Source organism: Penaeus monodon, chromosome 16, assembly GCF_015228065.2.
Source record: "Penaeus monodon isolate SGIC_2016 chromosome 16, NSTDA_Pmon_1, whole genome shotgun sequence".
Taxonomy (NCBI): Eukaryota; Metazoa; Arthropoda; class Malacostraca; order Decapoda; family Penaeidae; genus Penaeus; species Penaeus monodon.
Window position 1 is genome coordinate 25,405,969 of NC_051401.1, and position 20,270 is coordinate 25,426,238.

Sequence of the window (20,270 nt, forward strand, 5' to 3'; positions counted from 1 at the left end):
GGATCGGCTATGGTAACCCAATAAGATCAGCCCATCGTACTCACAGCCTGTTTGAGGACAACGCTAAATAACTTCATGTGCAAATTGCCTAGGGAGTTTGCGTCAATACAATATTTTTTATATGTTGATGTTATTTTTCACGATCTGTTTTGACTGCATTACGGGACAAAATTTATTCTTGATTCAGGAACAGAACCCCGGAGTCCCTCAAAAATGGACAGAACTTTCGATTTCATCTCTATGAGGGCTGGACCATCTGAAATACTGTGGACTTGTGAAGAAATGCGACTCCATAATTCTGTTCACTGTGACCCCTGCCCATGGTTAGTAGTGGTAAAACACGACAGAACGGCGCACATTCATGTACGTACATGAAATGTGAAAGTAGGCCAGTGACCGTGACGTAATCAGTGACTTGACGAAACCACAAACCGCAAACCGAAAACCAATGTCCACAACAACAAAAATCAATACCCGGAATCATTAAACCCTACTTTCACATATGCATTTATGTTCGTACAGACGCATCATAAGAGAAAAAATGAAACAAAGGGATATATTTACAGATGAGTATCCCCTCCAATGCAGTAACCGGTGACACAGATTAATGATCACAGCGTAACTACACAACCTTATCGAGAGTGAAAGCAGGATAATGTAGGGGGACAAAATCGGACCACTTCATGTACGTACATGAATGTGAAAGTAGGCCAGTGACCGTGACGTAAATCAGTGACCTTGACGAAACCACAAACCGCAACCAATGTCCACAAAAACATAATCAATACCCGGAAATCATTAACCTACTTTCACATATGCATTTTTGTTCGTACATGACGCATCATAAGAGAAATAATGAAAAAAATGATGTACTACAGACGAGTATCCCCCCCAACGCAGGTGACAGGTGACATGATTAATGATCATCCTTGTCGAGAGTGAAAGCAGGTTAATGACCACGAGACAACCACTACACTATAGCTAATGATGACTAAACATAACATACCTTACAGTCCAAAATAGTACATCATAACAGAAAGATGACCAATATCCGTAACCGAAATCATTACCCGTGGGCAGGTGCTACAGTTTCATCACGCGGCTCCTCCCATCCACACCGCAATATTCACCATGTTTAAACTTTACCGAGATCGAGAATTGATTCTGTTTACAGACGAGGGAAACCGCCCTCTCCTAATGACTGAAACTGTCAAACTCAATAATAAATAGGTCACACAGGTCTGCCTAATGACCGATAATTTCTGCTCCTCTCTCACTGTACCAGAGATAAGAATACAATGAAGTGTAAAGGATTATAAAAATTCGTCATACAATATATACCTTTATTTTCGATTGTATAAACATTTTGGCAATATGCACCATGTTTGATCTTGTAACTGAATCGAAAATTTAAACCCTGCTACGACGAGTGATCACCCTCTTAATTCATCATAATCCATAAATGCCCCTCTAATGATGCCTATCGCACTCACCTGAAGGATGTCTCCTCCTCTCCGAAGTAATAAGAAGAATCTAAATAAGAGGAAGAAGAAGCACACAAACAACAAACATGCCCCAGTTCTGACATACGCAAAGTCCGAAAACGGGGAAAACACCGCCTTCCGTTCCTACTGCCTCCGATCCACATTCCCTCATATCCCGATAGGAAGAATAATGGTAGAGGAAGAAGACGCAACAAACAAATAGAAACAAAAGACCGAGGGGACGTACTAGTTTCCCCCATTCCCTCCCCCTCCCCCTCCCCCTCACACCACAATATTCACCATGTTTGAATTTGTAACTGAATCGAAAATTAAATCCTGCTACAGACGAGTGACCCCCCCTTCTAATTCATCATAATCCATAAATGTCCCTCTAATGATGACTAATACGCTCACCTAAAGGGTGTCTCTACTCCTCTCCAAAGCATAATAAGAATAAGAATAAGAGGAAGAAGCACAAATCAAACAAAAATGCATACAGCTGCTGCCCACACGCAAAGTCCGAAACAGGAACCCTCCATCCCCCGACCCGCATTCCCCCATATTCCGTTACGGAGCAATAATGGTAAAAGTCTTGACACGTCGGTTACGTTAAATCCCCCAAAACATCCCAATATTAAATTCATTGCAATCAAAAGGATTATAAAATACGTTGCTGTAATCAATATGTCTTTATTAAGGTCTTCATATATGCCTTTAGTACAAACAACAGACACAAATAAAAAATCATATCGCCCCGAATTTCATATAAACGAGGATGATAATATGAACATTTCTTTTTATTAAGAGGTAATGACGGTGGTGGTGCACTCTCGACTTGAGGTGTAACCAACCAAGAAAAGGAAATCCATTTTAACCCTTACTAAGATTGACAATGTTCGCATTACGTAAATATAAGACAAAAATATATGCATATGACACTATCCATTTCTCACTCCATATGCATTATAAAAAAAATTTACTTGCAAAGACCATAATCAAATCTTTACAAATGTTTACAAATGCATAATATAACAAAGATGCAACTCTAAAAAGAATATCTCAACAGAAATTTCTTAACTTCGCGGGAACGATTGATAAACTTGCGAACTCCTCTCTTCTTTTAAACCCATGTTATACTAGTCGTTCTTACATCCCAAAGGTATCTTCATAATAAAAATACAATTCAGTGAAAAGGATCATGAAACTCTTGTTGAAACCCAACATGGCTTTAATATGACTTTCAAGACACAAACACGCGTCCTAACAGGTGATAACACAAAAAAGATAAAAATAACAGGCTTATTTTTTGTGTAAATGTAATGCGATAATACCACTACGCACGTTTGAAAATTGCAGGCTTATAAAAACAGGTTAATCATAATATAACGGGTGCAACCCTAATAAAAATAACAACAAAAAATTTCTTAACTTCACGGACGATTGATAAGCTATCTTACATCCCAAAGGCATCTTCTAATAAAATACAATTAAATCAAAAGGATCATGAAACTCTTGTTGTACTCAATGTCTTTATTATGACTTCACAACACAAAATCATAACAGGCGGTAATACAAAAAATGAAAATAACAAGCTTAAATTTTCTGTGTAAATGCGATAACCACTATCTCATACCTTTGAAAATTTCAGGCTATACAACAGTTTAATTACCTAACAGGTTGAAAGTCCCGGTTTTATTCTATTTAGAGAGCATTAATAGGGTTTTCCAACGCATCTGCGCGAGACCAAAGACGGGTTTCCCACTCCTTTTTCCCGCCTAAAACAGTTAATTATCTACCAACTAGGACCACCACCTGTCCCCACGTGCCGAACAGCTATGTTTGCTAATTAACCTTTAAAGGGACAATGCGGTATATTTCCTAAAATGTTCCAGCCTCAGCTCTCAATTTTGTACAATCTACAATGCAAACTAGTAATTTTGTTCAGCTTTCCCATATGTATAACTCTGTGCACGGCCAATACAGTGCATTCTCTTCTGATAAAAAAAGCCCAGGCTAAACATCGATTGGGGATCCTCTGTTTATGATGATATAAGAAAAAGATGTTAGAACAGAAGGTGGACTAGCTTTTCAGTAATTTACTCCCCTCCAAAAAATTGTCTATAGTACCTCCCTACAAGTATATACGAAGAAAGGAACTATGCAACGGTAACCACTAATTTTGGCTACTATAGTTTCATTCATCTAGCAATATGCTGTTTTGGTCTCCTACAGGAAGGGGAAAAAATATTGTAAAAAGACACAAATAACCTTGCCGACGGGAAAATATCCAACTAAACTTCACTTCTCGATTTCCCTGCCATGGTTTTTCTCCCCAGTCTACAAACATGCTATAAGAGACGGGATAGATAATTGCTATCTTTAAGTGGGGACTACGGCGATTGTAGTTTCATTTTTCTAGCAAATATTTTTTTTTGTCTCCTACAAGAACGGGAAAAATATTATAAAAGGACACAAAAAACCCTTTCCCAACGGGTATAATTCAACCAAACTTTACTTCCCCGATTTCCCCTCATTGCCTTTCTACAATTTTGCAGCAAGAGATAGAGCTAGATAAGTTGTTATCTTTAAGAGACGATCACCTCACCGCCGGACTATGGTGATTTACTTCATGGGGAAACGTACATTCGACACCGCTTATTAAGTAATACATACATAATTTTCTTAAATCTTTTACAAAGAGAGAAAATATCTTTAAGTCGACATTGAATAAAACTTGCTACTCGACCTCTTCCACATTTTCTGAAGAACTTAATATACAAGCCGCCAAAAAAAGAAAACATCCTTCACCTAAAATTTTTTTCACTATGCCACTAGTTGCTGCAGTGACGAAAACTGTTAAAGACCCATGCAAACTATTTTTATCTTCAAGAATAAAAAAAGTAGGCTTTGATTAATTGTTAACACATTTTCCCCCTTTTAGCAATTGACTCTTTATCAAAACCAAGAACTTTTTTTGAAATATGAAAAAGGGGGAAAAAAATAATATAACCCCCCAGTTATAAGCTTTTAAATTGTTCGCATGTTGGACAAAGACACACACAAATTAGCCAAAAACAGATATTTTTGACCATGGGTACTTTTACAGAGGGAGTAAAAATATACATGACACCCGCGATGTGATAGATCTTAGCAGACAGCAGGGGATTTTCCAACTGATGCTTTTTTTTTTTTTCTTTTTTTAAAACCGAGTTATCAACAACTATATATTTTTTTCTTAATCAAAACGTTCTTTGCAAAAAAAAAATAAATAAATAAAAAAAATAAGGTGTTTTCTTGTTGTGTGTCTACATTAGATATTCTTTTTTTACAGGGCAGTAAGGGGTATATGACGAGCAACATACAGTCGAGGAGGTAAGTTATAGAGAAAGGGTTGAAAATCACAGTCCTAAAGGGGAAAAAGCCGCAAACCGAAGCAATATTTTCTAAATGACAGTAAAAAATCATTTGTTTAAGAGAAAAAATATTCGCATTACCTCATAATAAGGGAGGGAAAGCTTCTTTTCATAACTAAGAAAAGCAAAGGCCCTTTTTCAAATACAAGGGTGATTATTGAAGTAAATGTATATGAACTTAGCAGTTTTTTCAGACATTGGGAAATATATGGTAAGTAGTTAAAATGTTATAGCATTGCTATCATTTTTAAACAAAAAAGTCTTATTTATCTAAAGATGACTTCCTAAACTCTGACAATGCCCGGGCAATATCCAGATAAACGGACGACCACAGACAGGTTCAGGGAATACCCCTGCTTGTCACGAGATAATGACTTCACCGACATAGAAAAACCATTAATGGCGTGCAAAAGTGAGGAAGAGGCAAAACCATAGAGCGACACCATGGAAGTACTTTCTCGTTTCCTTTCGTGAAGAACTGCATAGTTAATGGAATATCTACCATGGAAATCGCACCCATTCAATCATTTGACAAGGTAAACCCCCATGTTCTAGATAGCTAGAAATTTTTAGAAATGTTCGCCTGGGTTTTGTTGATCTTCACACCCACTCGTTCCTCTAGCTCACGCTCTGTTCTCCCTATCAAACATGCCATATCTTTTTGCGAGGCCTCACCCTTCTCCTATATCTGCTCTCCTCCCCCTCCCCTGGGACTAAGCGCGATGCTGTATTTACCGCGAGGATGTAAAAAATGGGATTATAATCATAATTGGAGCTATAACATAACTTCACAAAAACACTAAATAGGTATTGACATTGATTGATTTTAAAATTTGGTGGTGCTTATACCCATATCAATTTTGGAGGTTCCTTGCGAAGAAAACATAAATTGATAAAAACAGTAATATGTCTTTCATTAGTGTATAAAATAGATAATTACTCGTATGACTACAATACACAATCACCATAGTACAATCATTTGCCACGATAATTTGTCAGAATTTATAATTTCATCATTCATTCAAGTTTTGCTTCTCGCTTTCCTCGCAATTATTTATTTTTTCCCATTCGCAGACAGAAATACGACGGTAACAGGACACGTTTGCTGTCTTCCGGGCGGGGTCACCTCTGTCGGAAGGAGCATTCAGTTTCTGATAGAGGCTTATAAATACTAACAACCGAAATCCGAGCCTTTACATGCTAGTATTTTACCAAATTTCCTTATGTAAAAGTGTAATTTTTTATTCTTAAATGACAAATAATGCTTACCAATGGTATCAATATATGTATTTTTTTTTTTTTTGCATAAAAGTACCATCTAACCTTGTTATTAAAGAAGAAATAAACAAATATACCCAATCCTCCGATACATTTTCCAGCGAGACAAGTACATACGTCTGAGAATGCTGTACATTTTCCCACTAAATGTGCAACCGCCAATGGCACTCCTCACAATGTGGTGCACTTTTTAGCGGGTCATCAGTAACGATTCTCACCTTTTTAACAAAACTTTTACTTGGCGGTTACATTATAATTTATTCAGCATGTAAACTGCCTACGTTTATCACCGTCCCTTTTTCGTCGTCAGAGAATATTTCTCCCTGTAATGTTGACCGCAGCTTAGACAAGGGGCTCTATATTCCCGCACGCGCCGCACTCATCACTGACGCGGATGCGCGCGCGGGGAAGTAAAACCGCACGCGGCGGCGGCGGCGGCGGCGAGGGCTGCGGAGGCGAAGGCGGTGGAGGGCGAGGGCGGCGGAGGGCGGTGGAGGCGACAGGGGAGGGGGGTGCCTTTGACGACAACACTTACATAGAGAGGGGGAGGGTCACATCCAAGTTACTATATTTCTCAATTTTTCCCCGCGTAAAGTCGTTTGAATATTTAAAAAATGACACTCATAAACCGTACCTGTCAACAATTTCAATATTTTTAATTATAAAGGTTCTCTCTCTCTCTCTCTCTCTCTCCCTTCCTCTCTCTCTCTCTCTCTAAATTTTATATTTATATATATTTTTATTATATATAATATATATATATATATATATATCCGCTTGATATAAAAAAGGGATAAAATTATCTTGTATATTAGATAAAAGGGACCTTTTAAAAATACTGCTCAGAGGCAAAATTGAAATACAAGGAAATTAGAAAGATGACAAAGCCGGTTTATCTACTGAAGATAACACGCAAAATTTAGGGGAAAATAATTTTTTTCTGATATCAAAGAAACTTATAAGAAGCCCCTCCCCTGTCGCCCTCACCGCCCTCCGCCGCCCTCGCCCTCCGCCGCCTTCGCCTCCGCCGCCCTCGCCGCCGCCGCCGCCGCGTGCGGTTTTACTTCCCCGCGCGCGCATCCGCGTCAGTGATGAGTGCGGCGCGTGCGGGAATATAGAGCCCCTTGTCTAAGCTGCGGTCAACATTACAGGGAGAAATATTCTCTGACGACGAAGAAGACGGTGATAACGTAGGCAGTTTACATGCTGAATAATTATAATGTAACCGCCAAGTAAAAGTTTTGTTAACAAGGCTGAGAATCGGTTACTGATGACAGCTAAAAGTGCACCACATTTGAGGATGCCATTGGCGGTTTTCACATTTAGTGGGAAAATGTACAGCATTCTCAGACGTATGTACTTGTCTCGCTGGAAAATGTATCGGAGGATTGGGTATATTTGTTTATTTCTTCTTTAATAACAAGGTTAGATGGTATTTTTATGCAAAAAAAAAAAAAAAATACATATATTGATACCATTGGTAATCATTATTTGTCATTTAAGAATAAAAATTACACTTTTACATAAGGAAATTTGGTAAAATACTAGCATGTAATGGCTGGGTGCGGTTGTTAGTATTTATAAGCCTCTATCAGAATCTGAATGCTCCTTCCGACAGAGGTGACACGCCGGAAGACAAACAAATCGTGTCCTGTTACCGTCGAATTTCTGTCTGCGAATGGGAAAAAATAAATAATTGCGAGGAAAGCGAGAAGCAAAACTTGAATGAATGATGGAATTATAAATTCTGACAAATTATCGTGGGAAATGTTTGTACTATGGTGATTGTGTATTGTAGTCAAAACGAGTAATTATCCCATTTTATACTACTAATGAAAGACTATTACTGTTTATTCAAATTTTATGTTTTCTTCGCAAGGAACCTCCAAACTTGATATGGCTATAAGCACCACCAATTCTAAGTCAATCAATGTCAATACATATTTATGTTTGTGTGAAGTTTTGTTATAGCTCCAATTGATTATAATCACCATTTTTTACATCCTCGCGGTAAATACAGCATCGCGCTTAGTCGAGGGGAGAGGGGAGGAGGAGCAGATTTAGGAGAAGGGTGAGGCCTCGCCAACAAGATATGGCATGTTTGATAGGGAGAACAGAGCGTGAGCTAGCGGAACGAGTGGGTGTGAAGATCAACAACCGAGGCGAGCATTTCTAAAACTTTCTAGCTATCTAGAACATGGGGGGTTTACCTTGGTCAATGATTGAATGGGTGCGATTTCCATGGGAGATATTCATTACTATGCAGTTTTTTCACGAAAGGAAACGAGATAATTACTTCCGAGGTGTCGCTCTATGGTTCGCCTCTTCCTCACTTCGCACGTCCATTAAAGGTTTACATGTCGGTGAAGTCATTATCTCGTGACAAGCAGGGGTATTCCCTGATACCTGTCTGTGGTCGTCCGTTATCTGGATATTGCCCGGAGCATTGTCAGAGTTTAGGAAGGCATCTTTAGATAAATAAGACTTTTTTGTTAAGATGATAGCAATGCTATAACATTTTAACACTTTACCATTTTTTTCCCAAGTCTGAAAAAATGCTCAGTTCATATACATTTACTTCAATAATCACCCTTGTATTTGAAAAAAGGGCCTTTTGCTTTTTCTTAGTTATGAAAAGAAGCTTTTCCCTCCCTTATTATGAGGTAATGCGAATATTTTTTCTCTTAAACAAATGCTTTTTTACTTGTCATTTAGAAAATATTTCTTCGGTTGCGGCTTGTTCCCCTTTAGGACTGTGATTTTCAACCCTTTCTCTATAACTTACCTCCTCGACTGTATGTTGCTCGTCATATACCCCTTTACTGCCATGTAAAACAAGAATATCTAATGTAGACACACAACAAGAAAGCACCTTTATTTTTTTATTTATTTATTTTTTTTTTTGCAAAGAACGTTTTGATTAAGAAATATAATATATAGTTGTTGATAACTCGGTTTAAGAAAAGAAAAAAAAAAAACCGCATCAGTTGGAAAATCCCATGCTGTCTGCTAAGATCTATCACATCGCGGGTGTCATGTATATTTTTACTCCCTCTGGTAAAAGTACCCATGGTCAAAAATCTCTGTTTTAGGCTAATTTGTGTGTGTCTTTGTCCAACATGCGAACAATTATAAAAGCTTTATAACATGGGGAGTTATATTATTTTACCTCTTTTTTCATATTTCATAAAAGTTCTTGGTTTTGATAAAGAGTCAATTTCTAACAGGGGAAAATGTGTTAACAATTAATCAAAGCCTTCTTTTTTTATTCTTGAAGATAGAAATAGTTTGCATGGGTCTTTAACAGTTTTCGTCACTGCAGCAACTAGTGGCATAGTGAAAAATTATAGGTGAAGGATGTTTTCTTTATTTGGCGTGCTTGTATATTAAGTTCTTCAGAAAATGTGGGAAAAGGTCGAGTAGCAAGTTTTATTCAGTGTCGACTTAAAGATATTTTCTCTCTTTTTAAAAGATTTAAGAAAATATATGTATGTATTACTTAATAAGCGGTGTCTAAATGTACGTTTCCCGATGAAGTAAATCACCATAGTCCGGCGGTGGGTGATCGTCTCTTAAAGATAACACTTATCTAGCTCTATCTCTTGCTGCTATTTGTAGAAAGGCAATGACGGGGAAATCGAGAAGTAAAGTTTGGTTGAATATACCCGTTTGGCAAGGTTATTTGTGTCCCCTTTTATATATTTTCCCATTCTTGTAGGAGACCAAAAAAAAATATTTGCTAGAAAAATGAAACTACAATCGCCGTAGTCCGCCTTAAAGATAGCAACTTATCTAGTCCCGTCTCTTATAGCATGTTTGTAGACTGGTGAGAAAGACCATGGCAGGGGAAAAACGAGAATTGAAGTTTAGTTGGTTTTTTTTCCGTCGGCAAGGTTTTTTGTGTCTTTTTACAATTTTTTCCCGTTCCTGTAGGAGACAAAACAGCATATTTGCTAGAAAGAATGAAACTATAGTAGCCAACATTGTGGTTACCGTGGGATAGTTCCTTTTCTTCGTATATACTTGTAGGGAGGTCTATAGACAATTTTGTGGAGGGGAGTAAATTACTGAAAAATATCCACCTTCTGTTCTAATTCTCTTTTCTTATTTATCATAAACAGAGGATCCCTAATCGATGTTTAGGGCCCGGTCTTTTTATATCAGAAGAGAATGCACTGTATTGGCGTGCACAGAGTTATACATATGGGAAAGCTGAACATATTTACTAGTTTGCATTGTAGATTGTACAAAATTGAGAGCTGAGGCTGGAACATTTTTGGAAATATACCGCATTGTCCCTTAAGGTTAATTAGCAAAACATAGCTGGTTCGGCCCCGTGGGGACAGGTGGTGGTCTAGTTGGTAGATAATTAACTGTTCAGGCGGAAATAGGAGTGGGAAACCCGTCTTTGGTCTCGCGCAGATGCGTTAAAACCCTATTAATGCTCTCTAAATAGAATAAAACCGGTGACTTTTCAACCTGTTAGGTAATTAAACTGTTGTATAAGCCTGAAATTTTCAAAGGTATGAGATAGTGGTTATCGCATTTACACAGAAAATTTTAAACTTGGTTATTTTCATTTTATTTGTATTACCGCCCCGTTTATGATGTGTGTTTGTGAAAGTCATATAAAGACATTGAGTACAAAAAGAGTTTCATGATCCTTTTGATGAATTGTATTTTATTAGAAAGATGCCTTTGGGATGTAAGATAGTTATCAATCGTCCGTGAAGTTAAGAAAATTTTTGTTGTTATTCTTATTTGGGTTGCACCCGTATATTTTGATTAACCTGTTGTATAAGCCTGCCAAATTTTTAAACGTGCGTAGTGTAGTTATTTGCATTTACATTTACACAAAAATATAAGCCTGTTATTTTATCTTATTTGTGTTATCCCTGTTAGGACGCGTGTTTTTGTTCTTGAAAGTCATTTTAAAGCCATGTTGGGTACAACAAGAGTTTCATGATCCTTTTCACTGAATTGTATTTTATTATGAAGATACCTTTGGGATGTAAGAACGACTAGTATAACATGTTAAAAGAAGAGAGGAGTTCGCAAGTTATCAATCGTTCACGCGAAGTTAAGAAATTTCTGTTGAGATATTCTTATTAGAGTTGCATCTTTGTTATATTATGCATTTGTAAACATTTGTAAAGATATTGATTATGGTCTTTGCAAGTATTTTTTTTTATATATGCATATGGAGTGAGAAATGGATAGTGTCATATGCATATATTTTTGTCTTATATTTACGTAATGCGAACATTGTCAATCTTAGTAAGGGTTAAAATGGATTTCCTTTTCTTGGTTGGTTACACCTCAAGTCGAGAGTGCACCACCACCGTCATTACCTCTGAATAAGAAGAAATTATCATATTATCATCCTCGTTATATGAAATTCGGGGCGATATGATTTGTATTTGTGTCTGTTTGTTTGTACTAAAGGCATATATGAAGACCTTAATAAAGACATATTGATTACAGCAACGTATTTTAAATCCTTTTGATTGCAATGAATTTTTTAATATTGGGATGTTTTGGCGATTTAACGTAACCGACGTGTCAAAACTTTTACCATTATTGCTCCGTAACGGATATGGGGGAAGCGGGTCGGGGGATGGAGGCTTCCCTGTTATCGGACTTTGCGTGTGTCAGCAGCTGTATGCATTTTTGTTTGATTGTGTGCTTCTTCCTCTTATTCTTATTCTTATTATTGCTTTGGAGAGGAGTAGAGACACCCTTTAGGTGAGCGTATTAGTCATCATTAGAGGGACATTTATGGATTATGATGAATTAGAAGGGGTGGTCACTCGTCTGCGGCAGGATTAATTATCGATCTCGGTACAAGTTTAAACATGGTGAATATTGTGGTTGAGGGGGAGGGGAGGGGGGGGGAAGGGGTAAACTAGTACGTCCCCTCGGTCTTTTGTGCTATTTGTTTTTTTGCGTTTTCTTCCTCTACCATTATTTCTTCCTATCGGGATATGAGTGATTGTGGATCGGTGGCATTAGTAACGGAATGAGGTGTTCCCTGTTTTCGGACTTTGCGTTTGTCAGCAGCTGGGTGCATTTTTGTTTGATTGTGTGCTTCTTCTTCCTCTTATTCAGATTCTTCTTATTACTTCGGAGAGGAGGAGACATCCTTCAGGTGAGCGCGGAAAAAGGCATCATTAGAGGGACATTTTTGGATTATGATGAATTAAGAGGGTGATCACTCGTCTGTAGCAGGATTAATTATCGATTCAGTTACAAATTCAAACATGGTGCATATTGCCAAAATGTTTATACAATCGAAAATAAAGGGATATATTGTATGACGAATTTTTATAATCCTTTACACTTCATTGTATTCTTATCTCTGGTACAGTGAGAGAGGAGCAGAAATTATCGGTCATTAGCAGACCTGTGTGACCTATTTATTATTGATTTTGACAGTTTCAGTCATTAGGAGAGACGGTTTCCCTCGTCTGTAACAGAATCAATTCTCGATCTCGGTACAAGTTTAAACATGGTGAATATTGCGGTGTGGATGGGAGGAGCCGCGGGTGAGTGATCTGTAGCACCTGCCTACGGGGAATGATTTCGGTTACGGATATTGGTCATCTTTCTGTTATGATGTACTATTTTGGACTGTAAGGTATGTATGTTAGTCATCATTAGCTATGGTGTAGTGGTTGTCTCGTGGTCATTAACCTGCTTTCACTCTCGACAAGGATGTGATCATTAATCTATGTCACCTGTCACCTGCGTTGGAGGGGATACTCGTCTGTAGTACATCATTTGTTTCATTATTTCTCTTATGATGCGTCATGTACGAACATAAAATGCATATGTGAAAGTAGGTTAATGATTTCCGGGTATTGATTATGTTGTTGTGGACATTGGTTGCGGTTTGTGGTTTCGTCAAGGTCACTGATTACGTCACGGTCACTGGCCTACTTACACATTCATGTACGTACATGAATGTGCGCCGTTCTGTCGTGTTTACCACTACTATGGTTGCATCACTAACGGGCATAGACACTGCCCGTTTATTGGGATCTGCATTACTAAGTCAAATTTCGTGTCGGTAACATACTTAGGTTTCTTTTTCGTCTTTGTGAATAGTTTATTGGCAGTTGGTGCATTAGCCTCGTTCTTCATGGAGAGCACTTTCAGTACGTGGCAACTGATTGCCATTGAATTGACACATTGTTCTTATTGCTTTAGTCTTCATTGGACTCTAGAGACTTTCAAAGATGGGGTGTGACACTGGCCCATAATGATCTGCCGCGTCCCATACTTTCGATACACACACACCACACCACACCACACACACACATAATACATAAAGGGCAAGCCAGCCCAAGTCAGTGCTGGTCCCAAGCCCCGGGTAAATAGAGAATGATTTCCTAAAGGTAACACCGGGACTCTCCGTGGAAAGGAACTGGGACCCTACCACGTACTCACTCCAAGAGCATCACAAACAAAGAAAACTAAAAATTAAGTTATCATGCTGTGATCATGGCCGCTCAAAAATGAGCCTATACCGTATAAAAAAAAAAAAAAAAATATATATTATATATGTATATAAATTATATATATATATATATATAAATATATAAATTTTATTAATATTTTATGTATGTTTTTGTATGCATTTGATGTATACACACACACACACACGTGCGTGTTTTATTTTATATACAAAAATTCATTATATGTGTTATATGTATATATACAAAAATATATTATATGGTTTATTGTATATAGAGTATACATAGATATAGAAATAACATGTATATTACATATAGTATAACAACACACACACATATATATATATATAATATATATAAAAAATATATATTTATATATATATATATATATATAATAATATTATGTTTGTTTGTATGTGTGTTGTGTGTTTGTGTGTGTGTGTGTGTGTGTGGGGTGGGGGTTGTGTGTGGTGTGTGGTTGGTGTGTGTTTTGGTGGGGTGTGTGTGGTGTGTTTTGTGTTGCGTGTCTGGTGAGCGGTAGTATATTCATATATATATAATATAAAATTTATAATTTTTTATATATATATATTAAAATTATATAAATTTTATTTATATATTATAATATATAATTTTATATATATATAATATATATGTATATGTGAAATATATATATATATATATAATATATTATATAAATAATTAAAATTTTATATTATATTTGAAGAGAGAGAGAGAGAGAGAGAGAAAAGAGAGAGAGGAGAGAGAGAGAGAAAGGGAGAAGAGGAAGAGAGGGAAAAGAAGAGAGGGAGAGAGAGAGAGAGGAGAGAGAGAGAGGAAAAGAGGGGGAGAGAGAGAGAGAGAGAAGAAGAAGAGGGGAGAGGTCTTATGTAATGCATATACATATATTTAAATATATGTTATATATAATATTAAAAATAAAACATATATATATATATATATATTATATATATTATATATATATATATATATATGTGTGTGTGGTTGTGTTGTGTGTGTGGTGTGGTGGTTTTTGTGGTGTGTGTGTGTGTGTGTGTTGGGGGTTGTGTGTGTGGTGTGGTTTTGTGTATGTTTATGTGTGTGTGTGTGTGTTTGGGGGTGTGTGTGTGTTGTGTTGTTGTGTGGGGGGTGGGTGTGTGGGTGTGTGTGTTGTATTTTGTGTGTGTTGTTGTGCGTGCATAGAAAGAGAGAGAAGAGAGACGACAGACAGAAAGACGGCAAAGAGAAGGAGAGGAGAGAGAAAAGAGGAAAAGAGAGAGAGAAAAGAGAGAGAGAGAGAGAGGAGGAGAGAATAGTGATAATAGAAAAGAGTAAAAAAAATAGAAAAAAAAGAGAGGGGAGGAGGACGGAAAAGAAAAGACAAATTGATAGACCCATAGAGAGGGATAGAGGAGACACTTTTTTCGTTTTTTCACAAACAAAAACGTATAATTTAAAACGTTGCTGAAAATTTTCATTCTGCTTACAAATTAAAGGTTCTAGCCTCATCAAATTTCCAAAGCTTCAGGTTACATTTTTGTTGGGCCCCGAACCCTCTTATGTGAAATGAACTGAGAACCTGCCCGGGAAAACAGAGTGAAAAAGCATTCGGGGCCTTTATTAAAATGTGAGGGATTCAGGCCTCTGGTTTAAATTGCATTAAGGGATCGGATTTATTTTTCTAAAGGTTACTGAATAAGTTTACAAGGCGTGGGATGTAAGCACCAATTCTAAGTCTCTTCCGCGATATTTTCACAGCCCTGGATAATTTCTTTTCTCTCTTGCGGGTTTTATTTAAGCAGGAATATTATCGACGAAGGACATACAGTATGGCCACACAATTTTCTACAAATATATATATATATATATATAATATATATATATATATATATATATATATAATCGCATATATTCCATGATTGTCGGTAGTCAACTATGTGGCAACGTTTCTGTGTAGAATCCTTTGTGATGGGGGAATTACTCAATGAATCGGGAATAACTGCTCAAGCGTGGGTCTAAGATTTGATTTTCTTTTCACTTCGATAATAATGCACGTTCTCCTAACAAGAAATATCGATCAAACAGTTTTCTGCATTTTCATGGCACTCACACACCCTGAGTAACGATGCCTTTCGTTGAGAGAGAGGCTGAGTTGAAAAACCCTCAAGTCTTGGCTTCGGTTGTATAAACCATACGGATTAAAGCACGTAAAAATATGAAATAACATTTTTCTTCCACTCTAAGAAATACCACCGTATCTGTGCTAGGTAGAGGTATAGACATACTCGCATTTACACACACACACACACACACACACACACACACACACACACATGCACAAACTTGCATGCACGTGCTATAATTTTGATAGAAGACGCGTTACCATAACTTGAGCTTTAGCTTTATAAACTGATCCACTTCCAATATTTCCGTGTAATAAGTTGCTCTTCCGATGAAGCAAAAACGCGATGCTGTCAGATGCAAACCGTTGTGTAAGTCTTTCCCCATCGCAGCTTCTCAGATATTGGGGACTATCGCTTCTTTCCTTTTAATTTCTTTTTCATAAATCATGACATTTTCTTTTTAGTCGCAAACACAGATAGAATGCACAGTGAAAGGGAGTTAGATTCGTAGTATTTCGCTGTCCCGCTTATCAGTAAGCTGTCAACAATGTTGTCTGTGTTGTATTATCTTGCAAACACATTCGAGTCAAAGGAAAACACAGGCTCAATTACGGTAACACATTTCATTTTGGCAATACTCACAAGATTCACCCATTATTTCCCCAACAAATATAGCCCACGCATAACTCACACACACACACACACCACACAACACACACCACACACACACACACACACACACACACACACACACACACAAACACACCCTGCGAATCCTGTTCACGTTATAAAGCTCATTCATATTAAGCTAGAAATACACATACATTTACATAAATCTGTTTTCCATTCACCCTCGTGTCTGTGAAGCACGCAAATTCATTCATAGTCCTCTTGCTTTTTTTCAGAGTCTGATGGGATCAAGCCTTTGGGTTGGTCCGCAAGAGCTGATACTGAAACTGACGAGGGTAGTTCAGTTTTGAGCAAATATAATCCGCTTCTGTTTATATGATGGTTGTGATAATGCATATATATATATATATATTATATATATATATATATAGTATATATATATATATATATATATATATATATATATATATATATATATATACCATATTATACTGGAGCAGTCTAGATTCACTCCGGGAAAGCTATAAAACTTTACGAGTCAAAAAATAAAATTGATATTCTAATTATCCTCAATAATAACGGGCGGAAGAATAAAGAAGCTAAAGAAATATATTTAATTTCAATGCATAATGCAATTTCTGATATAGCTAGTTTACCTTTGACATATAGCTTGTAGATAACTAACCAGACAGTATCGGCAGCTGATATGTATACATACATATATATACGCACAAAATAATGATTCTTTGTTGAAATTAGCTGCCTGTATTTCCTCCTTCGGTTGTAGAAATTTCTTTGTGCACTGGTCGTCGCTTGGTCGTCACGCCGGTAGGGTTTGAAATAAGCGCGACGCGAGTCTCACCCGTTTTCTATGCGCAGCACCACTTTGTTTACAGTCACACCGTCACTCTTTTCTCTTTCTAAATTTGATTATAAAGTACTCTAGTATCTCAGGGTAAGATGCAGTGGTTATTATGCATGAGCCCTAAATATATACATTGGAAAAAAGGAAATATTGGAGTTTATAATTTTGAAAAATAAGTTTTACTCTTTCTAGTGAAAACGTTTTTCTATTAATTCTAGCGAATCGCTAGGGAAGATCCTGAGACTTGGGGGAATTACAGCAAAGATTATACAAGCTATATAACTGGTACTGAAAGTGCTGTAAAGTATGGTGGGGGCCTGTCGAGCTTCTTTCCTCTTAACTTAGGAGTGAGGCAAAGCTCTGTCCTTGCACCAACACTTTTCAACATATGCATGGAACAGATAAGGGGATAGAGCTACTATACAAAGTCACTGTGGACCACACACTGGGCAATATCAAGGCACACACCGACTTCGACTTGCCGACGATGTTGCTATCTTGTCCCGAGTCTCTGGAATCACAGGTGGCGGTTCTTGGTGCATTTAGCAATGAGGTGATACCCTTGGGCCTAGAGGTCTCCTGGACCAAGACCGAGATCCAGGATATTGGGGCCTGTTAGGAAAACCTGTTCAGATCGATACATGATTATGGTGAGGGCGTTGAAGTCACAGAGAGTTTTGCATAAACTTGGTAGCTTAGCCCATGTCTTTGGGCTTTCAGATCAGTAGACACATTGACCTGGCAGCAGGAGCCATGAACTCGGTTAACAAAAGCATAAGATGTTGGTACCTATGCAGAAGGACCAAGCTACGGATCTCCAAGGCCTTGATACAGCCAGGAAGCGAATCTTGATGCCTTTTGTAACGTCCCTGTGCCAGATCATGAGTTACCATTGGCAGGACCATGTGTCCAACCGACGCCTACACCGTGAGACCGGCATGGATCTGTTATTTGTATAATCTGAGACGGCCAACTCAGGCCATATTGGGCTTGTTTCCCTGTGGATGCCCCTGGCCATCAGGTTGTCGCTGACAATCCTGGGTGGAGGGAGCGCATGGGACGATCTAGGAGGTCATGGCTTTGGCAGCCCGACCAGACCTGTTGCGAGAAGCTAGAGATGGGCCGAGGGCCTGCGTGGGGTTTCGTCATGAGGACTCCGTGACTGGAAAGCGAAAGGTGGATGCGGTCATGCGCCCCCGTCGACGTTAGTCCCCCGATGATGATGTGTGTGTGTGCGCGTACGTGCGCGCGCGCACACACACACATATATATGTATATAAAATATGTATATATACATATTATTATAATACGTATATATATATATATATATATATATTTATATATATACTGAATATATATGTATATATACATATATGTATATGCATATGTATATGTACATACATACATACACACACACACACACACACACACACACACACACACACACACACACACACACACACACACACACACATATATATATATATATATATATATATATATATATATATATGTATGTCCTTTCTTTCTTTCTTTATTCTTTATTCATCTGTTTATCTAAGAAAGAGAATGCTTTTATACAGCATTATCACTAGTACAACAGGGCTGAAACAGAAAATTACATCTACATTATGAAATGATTGTATTTTCAATAATTTATTCGTCGTGTATGAACAGCCACATGAAATAAACAGTCACTATACAACTAACATATAGGCCGCGGTGGCCGAGTGGTTAGAGCATTGTATTCAAGACTGTCACGACGGCAATCTGAGTTCGGGGTTCGAGTCACCGGCCGGCGCGTTGTTCCCTTGGGCAAGGAACTTCACCTCGATTGCCTACCTAGCCACTGGGTGGCCAAGCCAGCCCAAGTCCAAATGCTGGTCCCAAGCCCGGATAAATAGAGAGAATGATTACCTAAAGGTAACAACGGCACTCTCCGTGGAAAGGAACTGGGGACCCTACCAACGTACTCACTCCAAGAGCATCACAACATGAATACTACAATTAAATATCATGCTGTGACCACGGCGGCTCAAACATGAAACCCTTTCCCTTTTTTAATTAATTTAATACAATTAACGCCTAGGGAGGTGCTAAATTATCACTGCTATATATGTTGGTATTTAGTAAATTCTGGTGATTAATTTATCATTTGTCCCTATTGATAAATATACCAGAGCACACAAGGACATATACCCACACATACTGACGCATTTATTTTTACAACACACACACACACACACACACACACACACACAATCTCTAACAAGGTAACATGTTTAACCTTATCTCAGTAGCGGTAAACATCTCACTCGACTCAGCAACCATCAGTTGAAGAGAAGGTTGTATGTAGCCATTCAGGCCAACCCAAGAGAATGTGGTACTGAAGGATTTCTATTAACGTTGGATTTCTTTCTCTGAGTCTCAGAGGTGTTTAGATTTGAAAGGCAATACTGCAACTTGTTATTACGCTGTCCAACTGATACCCTTTGTGCTACAGAGGTCCGTCTTGTGAAAGAGCTCTGACGTACTATATGTAAGAAAAGCTGATAAAAAAAAGTAAAAAAAAAACAAAATTTTTAAAGGTTTTTCCCTTTTCCAGACCAAAAAATTTTCGATCTTGGGAATAAACAAGTTGACAGCTTGTATGAATAGGTACGTAGAGAATATGGCTAAATATCTTTTCTTTTTATATGACCAAACTCCCCTGAACCGTAGCAGACCCGATAAAAAAATCATTTTGCATACTCATTTTCCCCAACCTCACACCTCAATAACGACGCTCATCATAAGATTTTGCAACATGCTTTCTTTAAGCCAAACGTACCCGATCTGCTATACATAATACCTTGCATAAGTGAAAGTACACAATGGTTGAAATCTATGCTCGGCTGGGAGCTGCAGTGCGAAAGTTAGAAAAAAAAGGCTAAGAAATTAATAAAAAAATAGATGATGAGAAAGAAAATATTTAAAGAAGATATTTGATGTTAAAATTGAAT